The sequence below is a fragment of the Octodon degus genome, unplaced genomic scaffold (assembly GCF_000260255.1).
Source record: "Octodon degus isolate 3935 unplaced genomic scaffold, OctDeg1.0 scaffold00029, whole genome shotgun sequence".
Lineage (NCBI taxonomy): Eukaryota > Metazoa > Chordata > Mammalia > Rodentia > Octodontidae > Octodon > Octodon degus.
The window spans coordinates 320,443-328,771 of record NW_004524605.1 but is presented as its reverse complement, the minus strand read 5'-3'; the positions used below and the strand labels follow the sequence as shown (position 1 = coordinate 328,771).

At 47.6% G+C, this 8,329-nt stretch overlaps 2 pseudogenes; both read right to left on the bottom strand.

Moving 5' to 3' along the window:
* Window positions 1–5,377, bottom strand: part of LOC101591743 — a 61,920-nt pseudogene extending 56,543 nt beyond the window's left edge.
* A 1,072-nt stretch (window positions 5,378–6,449) lies between these two features.
* LOC101591349 lies at window positions 6,450–7,366 on the bottom strand (annotated as a pseudogene).
* Window positions 7,367–8,329: the final 963 nt, after the last annotated feature.

Below are 8,329 nucleotides of genomic sequence, written 5' to 3'. Positions count from 1 at the left end.
TTCTTGGTATGATTCTTACACCTTTTTAAGTCTTTACATTTTATGCATGTAACTTGATAATCAAAAATAAATTTAAATAAAGTAATACTGCAGTGCAACATTTTAGAGCAGTGGTTCTCAAACTCTTTTTTTTTTTTTTTTTTTTTTTTTTTTGTGCTCAGGATTGAATCTGGACAGTGTGCATGCTAGCAAACTCACTACTACTGAGTTACGACTCTAGCCCTTATAAGTTTTTGTAAGCATGATTTTCAAACAGCAAATTAGATGAAGTGAAAATAGTAGGTGAATTGCATGCCCTTTTTAAAGATGTTGCCCCTTATTGACCTTCCCTTTTCTAAAGGGTTTCGTTGGCTTCATTCCATGAACTCTGGTTTAGACTTCCCTAAGACTTCCTAAAGGTTGCACTGGGCTGTAGGCAACACTGAGCATTGAGCATCTGTGTTCCAAAGATCCCAGAATTGGCAGGGAACCCTCTCAGAGACTAGAGAAGGTGACATTCAAGCTGTATCTTACATGGAAAGAGCAGGGCACCGTGATCTGGTAGGAAGTGAGAGAAAGTTCTCATGTGTTGTGTTAACGTGATGTCAAGTGTAGCCAGAAAAGGAAACACGAGACAGGCACAGGAAAACAAAGCTTATTAACTCATGTGTCCTGGATGCAGGAGGCAGGGAGCATCACACAGGAGCAGCTGAGAGGCATCTCATCTAGCTCGAGTGACAGAAGACAGTCATAAGGGGAAAGGCTGGCCAGAACCTTGCTTAGTGTGCCTGTGGGACTGGCAAGGCAGGCAGGGTGAGTGGTTCAGAACAGGCTACTTTCCCCCAAAGCATCGGAGCACTCCTATGCTCCTGGTACCTGGTCCTGTTGTGATTAAAGCAGAGGAGAAAATTGCTCCCTAGGGTGTAAGGACAGAGAGAAAAAGCCTGGTTTTAACTGGTTTGTTTGTAGATCAAAGGCGCACTGCTGGCTAGGCTTTTGCTTTCACCAAGAATCGGCTAGAATCAAAAGCTAGAACCAAAAGCACAAGTCAGTTCCCAGCTAGAGTCTTTAAGATATCAAAACATCATAATATGCACAAGATAAAAGAACAAACAATGCAAAAGCCATTCTCATTAGCTGGAGGACACCCAGGAAAGGCAGGAAGGAGGAACCTCAAGGACAGCTGGAAGCACGATGAGCTCAGCTAGCGGTCTCCCCACCTTCTCTCCCTCCCTTTCCAAGTACCTGTTGACTTCATTCACACAGACTAGCTCTCCCCTTGTGGATAAAGGGTGGCACAGCTTCTCTCCACTTTGACCAAAAAGAACACCCAGTTTCTGGCTCAAGGGGGAGGCTTTCTGCCCTGCAGATCAATACCTGTGATTGGGGAGGGCACTGTGATAGAACCAGCAAGGCCCAAGGCCTATTTCTGTGGCTGTTGGATGATGACTCTTAAGGGCATAACTGAACATGGAAGCCTCTGTGTTTGCCTTCCTTCTGCCTGGAAGGCTCTTCCCCCAAATAAGCCTGCATGTCTGTTGCAGGGACAGCTCCTGCAGCCCTACAGAAAGGTGGTTCAGTAAGAGATGCATCACTGCCACATTCCCAATCTCTCCCCCACCCTGCCCACCACTCTGCTATCCCTCCTCTACTGCCCTTTCCTAGCTACAAATCTGGGCATTAAGTAAGGTGGGAAACCTAGATATCTTGCCAGTGAACAAAGCCCCCTCCCCGTTGGGGCCCATGGTCCCATCATAACTTCCTTCCTTCTCTTGGCTCAGTTCCCTGATTCTCCCTGACATCTCCTATGCACACTTCCTTCCAAGGCCATGCTACTGTCCACCTGGCCTCCAGGTATCACAGACCCCATGACCTCCCACAACCTGCACTGTCAGAACATGATGCTCTGATCTTAGACCACAGGGCTCCACACCTTACTGGACTCCTCTTGGCAGGGGAGGAAACTCAGAGAAAACTCAGTCCAGACAGGAGACTTGCAAGATTCCTGTATAGACTATAGACTTCAGCCTGGGGTCCATCCTTGCTCCAGGCCTATGCAACTCCCTGCCAGCCCACTTGCTCCTGGGCCCTGCAGTGCTCTGGGCTGCTTCACCACAGGCCAGGCCCTGGCCCTTTAGAATTCTCTGTGCCTGGATTAAATTCACAGATAACAGTTCTTGCAAAAGCCCTTGAATAGTGTTGTCATGTTGGGTTGAACTCCTGCCTACCTCAGGGGCATAGCTCTGGAAGAGTGTGGATGCTCTGGGTCAGACCTTGTGCCTTGGCCTGGTGTTGGGTGGTGGGGCAGGCAGTCTTTTTGAAACCTTCTCTGTAGAACGTGGGGAAGGAGATCCCTAAGGGAACTCACCCTTGGAGAGAGTGCTACTGGGTGAGCAGAAAGTCTAAGGCATCACCAAAGGTGTGGAACGGTCATGTGCAGCCTAACATCTGCTGTACTATCTGCAGCTATCCCAGTCATTGCTTCCAATACCCCCAGGCTGCCTCTCCTGGCCAGGGTGCACAGCTTGTTCACTGATGGTGAACATTCAAGATGCAGGGCCTCTCTGCTCTGTTGACCCCTCTTGCTAGCAACTGCCTGAGCCTCAGGCTTGGCCTTGGCTTCAGCATTTGTAGGGACCAGATCAAGCCAGCTGAGTCCTGCTTTCAAACCCACCTCATGTTCTGCAGCCAGAGAGAGAGAGAGAGAGAGAGTAAGAGGGTAGGGGAGGGGGATATGCCTGCCACTTAACACCCTGGAAGTTACGAAACTGTGCTTCTCAACTTGATGATGAAGTTACACCCTGATGAGCCCATCATGAGCTGCAGATGCCATACATTTGAAGAGTGTGTTATACACATTTAACCTGCTGAACATCACAACTTAGTAATGCAGAGTGTCAGCTGCTTCCCCTGTGATTGTCTGGCTGACCAGGGTGCTTCCACTCACTGCTGCTGCTGCCCAGCAATGCAAGAGTGTTGTATGTACATAGCACTAACCTTGGAAAAGATCTGCCTTCAAAACTGAAAGTAGGGTTTCTTCTGAATATATATAATCTTTTCTCTAAGGTAAAGTTAAAAAGTAGTAAGCAAAACCAATGTAAGTTGTGGATCATAGTAGCAAGTTCTATAACCTCAACTTCCTCACTTGCTAAATGGCATGTGGTAATTCCTGCTAATCTGCTGGACCAGGGTGAGGACAGCTTTAGGAGGTTGATTTGTAAGGTAACAGGCACTATTTGAATGTGAGCCAACCTATGGGTCTCCTAGGAAGTCCCCCTAAGTGGCACTGAATGTGGAGTGTATGCCGTGGCCTGAGGGCCCCAGGTGAGCTGCTGCAGGCAGGATTCCTCCATGCAGACTTACACTTATCTATTGATTTTCAGTGAGATACACCCTGGTGCACAAGATGCCACCAGCAGAGGGCACACTGGAGCTGAGGGGCAAGAGGACAAGTCCAATAGTGACTCGGGCTAGAAGCAATAGACCTGGCTGGGCGCATCACGCCCTCAGTGGCCTTTTCACACTGTGCTCCAGCTAATACTTAAGAATGCTGAAGAACCAAGGACCCAGTCTGTGGGGTTCTCCGGCCTTCCCTCCGTAACCCTTTGCAGGACGCAAGAAGCAGCATTTGCAGTGGCTTCTGTGGCTGACCAACACCCACTCAAGCATCTAAATTCTCAATTTCAGGCCTAGACCATGCCCCAGGGAGCTAGTCTGCATGCTAGAGGGTTCTTACACCCTTCCCGAGCCTCACCGAAGTCAGTGCTGGTGCTCAAACATGTGCCTGGCCCTCTGGGGAGTCTGAGGACTCTAGGTTGCTGCTCAGAGATCCACTGGGCATGAGGGACCAGAAGGGGCTGAAGCAGACCTAGGTACTGGGCTCATGGCAGTGTGCCCTACTCCCACAGAGCTGAATCAATGCATGAAGTTATGCATTCCTGGAATTCAGGGGCACATGAGATTCCCCAGGAGGAAGCTGGGGTAGGGACTGAGGCTGGGCTGGGTGTGTGGGTGAGGCTGCGGTGATGCTGAGGAGACAGGGTGTTGGCATGGGCTCTGGCCAAGGATGAGTTTGGAATTCCCCAGGGCTTTCCCGAGGCCAGAGAGCCAGGGTGGGGTAAGTTGTTCAATTCTTCTGCCCAGCACAGCTGGGAAGCCTTGGGTGGTGCCGCAGACAGCTGGCACACACTGCCCTTGGTGGGGTACTGGGTGGGCTGGGAGGACTGATGGGAGGGCCACTGGTTGAGGCCCTGTCATGCCAACATTCAAGATAAGATCTGCAGGAGCCAAAGGAGGGGGGTGACTAAGGAAGCTGCCCATCCAGCTGTGTGCAAAGAGAAAGGCAGGCCTCAGGTCAGATTCAGGGCTGCAGAGATCTGTTTTCAGGTCAAAGAGGGGCCCCAGCCAGCTGCCCCTCCCCTGCTGGTCCAGAAGAGCTGAAGAGAGGAGGGTGGGGAAAGTGTTTCACATGGTGAGCAAGGAAATGTCCTCATCCCAGTTTTCAGAGAAGCAAATTGGGATTCAGAGGTAGCTACACACACTAAGGGCCGTGCAGATGGGAACAAGCTGTAGGCACCCAGGACTGCTGGTGGCCAACTTATGGCTGGAAGGAGGGTACTGACAGGTCCTTGTTGTGACAGAGAGACCTGCAATTACTGACCAAAGGGGAGTCCAGAAGGCCCCAGAAGAGCTGCTATGGTTGAATATGTCCCCAGTTTCCTGTGTTGGAGACTGAATCACCACTGAGACAGTGTTGAGGGTGGATCACTAAGAGGGTACTAAGTCCTGAGGGCCAAAACTTCCTAAGCGGGTTAGTGTGGTTATCGTGGGACGACGCTACAAGAGGGCCCTCACCAGATGTGGGGCCTGTGTCTTGGACCACCCAGTATCCAGAACTGTGAGATAAATATATTTCTTCTCATTCTAAATTACTTAGTCTGTGGTATTCCATTAGACTAGTACAACATGTGCCACAACAGAAGCTATGATGAGCTCAGATCAGGGTGGGGCACAGACTAAGCCAGACTTGGGACTGGCTTGGAGCACTAGAGTTGGGAGTAAGGCCTGAGGGTCAGAGCTGGATGCCTGATGTGCCCGGACTCTGCTCAGAGAACTCTGGGTTTTTCTGGGCCCAGCCTCACCCCCTGGGTGCTTGATGCCTATCTGTGTTCCCATCCCTTACACTGTACTTGTTCCCGTGATCCTTTTCAGAGATCAGTCTGCTTCATCTCTACAAGCACACTTTGGTCCCATTCTCGCGCTTGATGCTGGCTAAAATAGTCTGTGCTGACACGAAGCCTGTCTTTCCTTCCAGCTTTGTCTCTGGGAGGCCCTCTGGGAAGCTCTTCCTGACCACTCCAGCCAAATGGACATGGTATGTCTCTGGGTCCTGGGACATGTTGGTCAGTCACTCAGCACTAGAAAGAATACAAGGTATGGTACCAGTCATCCTGCAGAAAACATCATCTACTGTTCTTGCCGCACCAAACTGACAGTCCTGCAACAGAAACAGACAGCAACCGAGGAACAAGCAAAGTACCATCGCAAGCTGACACCCATTATTGAGGGAACACCGCTTTCCCTGGATGTCCTGTGGCACTGGGACTACCCTGCTGTGGGTACCAACATCTGTGAAGTCTACATCTTATAGTCCCTTCTGTAAGAGGTGGAGTATGTGCATGGAACCTACACGTAGCCCTCTATATATGTTAAATCTAGATAATTTAAAATAATATAATGTAAATGCTATGTAAATAGTGCCTAGGGAATGATGACAAGCAAATAATCTGTATGAGTTCAGTACAGACAGTGTTTTTGAATATTTTTAGTCTGGGTTAGTTAACTTTGTGATGCAGACACAGCACTTGCTGTACTCAGGGCTAAGGAAAAGCAAGCCTGTTCCAGGAAGGCAAGAGGAGGAGCCTGAGGTTGTAAGGGGCTTCCAAGAAGGGAAGGAGCCTGGCTGGATGCAGAGAGGGGTGAGAGGTACTAGGAACAGAGAGTAGCAAGGGGTGGGGTAGGTCACGTTTCATGTACTGAGGACCTGGTGACAGATATTTAAGTTTATGTGTCTGATCTCAGTTAACATCTGGATGCTCTCAGGTGCACCCATTTTCCTAAAAATGAGTCATTCAGTTTTCATATCACAGGAGTTAGTACTTCACTGTGTGCAAATGCACTTTCTTTTTTCTTTCTGAGACCAGGTCTACTATATGTAGTTCAGGCTAGCTCTGAACTCACTGTGGAGCCCCAGGCTGGTCTCAAACTCACAATGACCCTCCTGCTTCACCCTCCCTAACGCTGTGATTACAGGCACATGCCATGATGCCCAGCAGTGGCACATTTTCTTTATTCATTCATGTGTAGATGGACATAAACCCTGCTTCCAAGAGTTAGCTATTATGAATTGCATTGCTGTAAACATGAGTGTTCATGGATCACTTAATTTTTTAATTTTTTTTAAAGTTCTATTAATTGTTTTTAATTCTCTTTGGCTTTTTCTCCTGGTCTTGTTAGCCTTTCCGCAGGTTGCTTCTTCAATCCCTTCATTTTCTGGTTTGTAGTTTGCTTAGGTCTTGTTTCTGCATATGAATCCTTCTGTAAGTTGTACTAAAAGTATCCTGAGACATATTTTTCTTCTTCTTTGGCTTGAGAGCTTTTGGCATTTTCATAGGTAACTTATAAAGGTCATCTGAAGCCAGGTGTTCCCTCCTCAGAACCAGGTCCAATGAAGGTCTCGTCTCTTCCAATTCAATTTGTGGTGTTCTGCAACAAGATTTCTTCAAGAGCAAATTATAACTGTGAAAATAAACCTTCCCCTTCAGAGCAGTAAAGTGCAGAACATACTCTGACCCAGCCAGGCAGATATTTGCCACTGTGGGGCCTCTGAAGAAATCAGTAAGAAGGCTTTTCAGCCTTCTGTAGTCTTCCATCACATCAAAATCATGGCCAGCAAATATTAACACAGGTTTTGTTCCCTCAGGACATTTACTGTTCTTAATATCTTTTAGAGACACAAATCCCCCAATACCTAATTCCATCATATTCAGCACATGGTAGTCATACACACGACCTATTACTAGGTTATTGGGACGCTTCTTATTATGGGATCCAAACATGAAGAAAGAACAATCTGACTTCTTTGAAAAGAATTCCAGTGATGTCTGATCTTCAAATGGTCTTATAATATTTTTCTCTTTGTGCAGAACTCCATATGGTTTTTTCAGTGCATACAGTCTTTCAGGACTTGGGCCACTGTTGCATTTGCATTTCCCCCTTTAATCTGCATGGAATTTTTAATATTTTCACTAAGTTTTGGTTCTCCCTTCTCAAGGAATCTCTTGGTTGTTTTTGTTTTGGGCTTTAAAACTCAGTCCAAGGCATCCATCGCTACCACAGCTCGGTCTAGCCAATACACATGCCCTGCGCAGATGCATGAGGTAAGTGCCTTGGATCACTTTAATATGATGCCTTTAAGTCAGGAAAATACCTAAAAGGGGAATAACTGAGTCCAATGGAATTTTGTGTTTTAGTCTTCTGAGGAATCTTCATTCTGGTTTTCATAGTGGCTGTAGTAGTTTAAATGCCCATTAGCAGTGTAGAAGTGTTCCTGTTCCCTGAAGCCCTGCCAGCATTTGTTTGATTTTTTTCTTTCCATTTTTTGGAGGGGGGTCCCAAAGATCACACTCAGGACCTTGTGCTTGCCAGGCAGGCACTTACGCCACTGAGCTATCTCCCTGGCCCTTGTCTGATTTCTTGATGATGACCCTCTCTGCACTCCCCAACTTAGGGTAACCTCCATTCATTCTACTCTCTACTTCTGTGAGAACAATATTTTTAGCTTCTATGTGTGAATGATGCTCTGCTTTGGCTATTGAGTGTCCCCAAAGGTCAGTGTCAGGGCTTCATCCCCAGGGTGGCAGTATTGAAAGGTGCTGTGGGGCTTTAAAAGGGGGAGCCTAGCAGGGATGTCTTAACTCATCTGGTGTGTGCCCTTGGAGGGAATCTGGCAAACCTGGTCTCTTACTTCCACCACCGCCATCACTATGCACCGTCATGGGACACAGGAAGTGGCCCTCCATGGGCCTGCACTCAGGCACTTGGCTTTGGCCCTCCAAAACTGGGAGCTCAATAAACTTTTATTTCATAAATTGCCTGGTTCTAGTATTTTGTGAGTGATGGAAACCTGGCTAATACAAGTGAGAATATGTGATGCTCTATTTGCATTTTTGTGCTTAGTTTGTTTAATGATCTCCTCTAGTGCCGCTCAAGTTGCTACAAAGGACAGGATTTCAGGAACTTCCAACTAGGCCCCAGGCGCTATTTTTTTTTTTAATTTTTTTAATTTTTT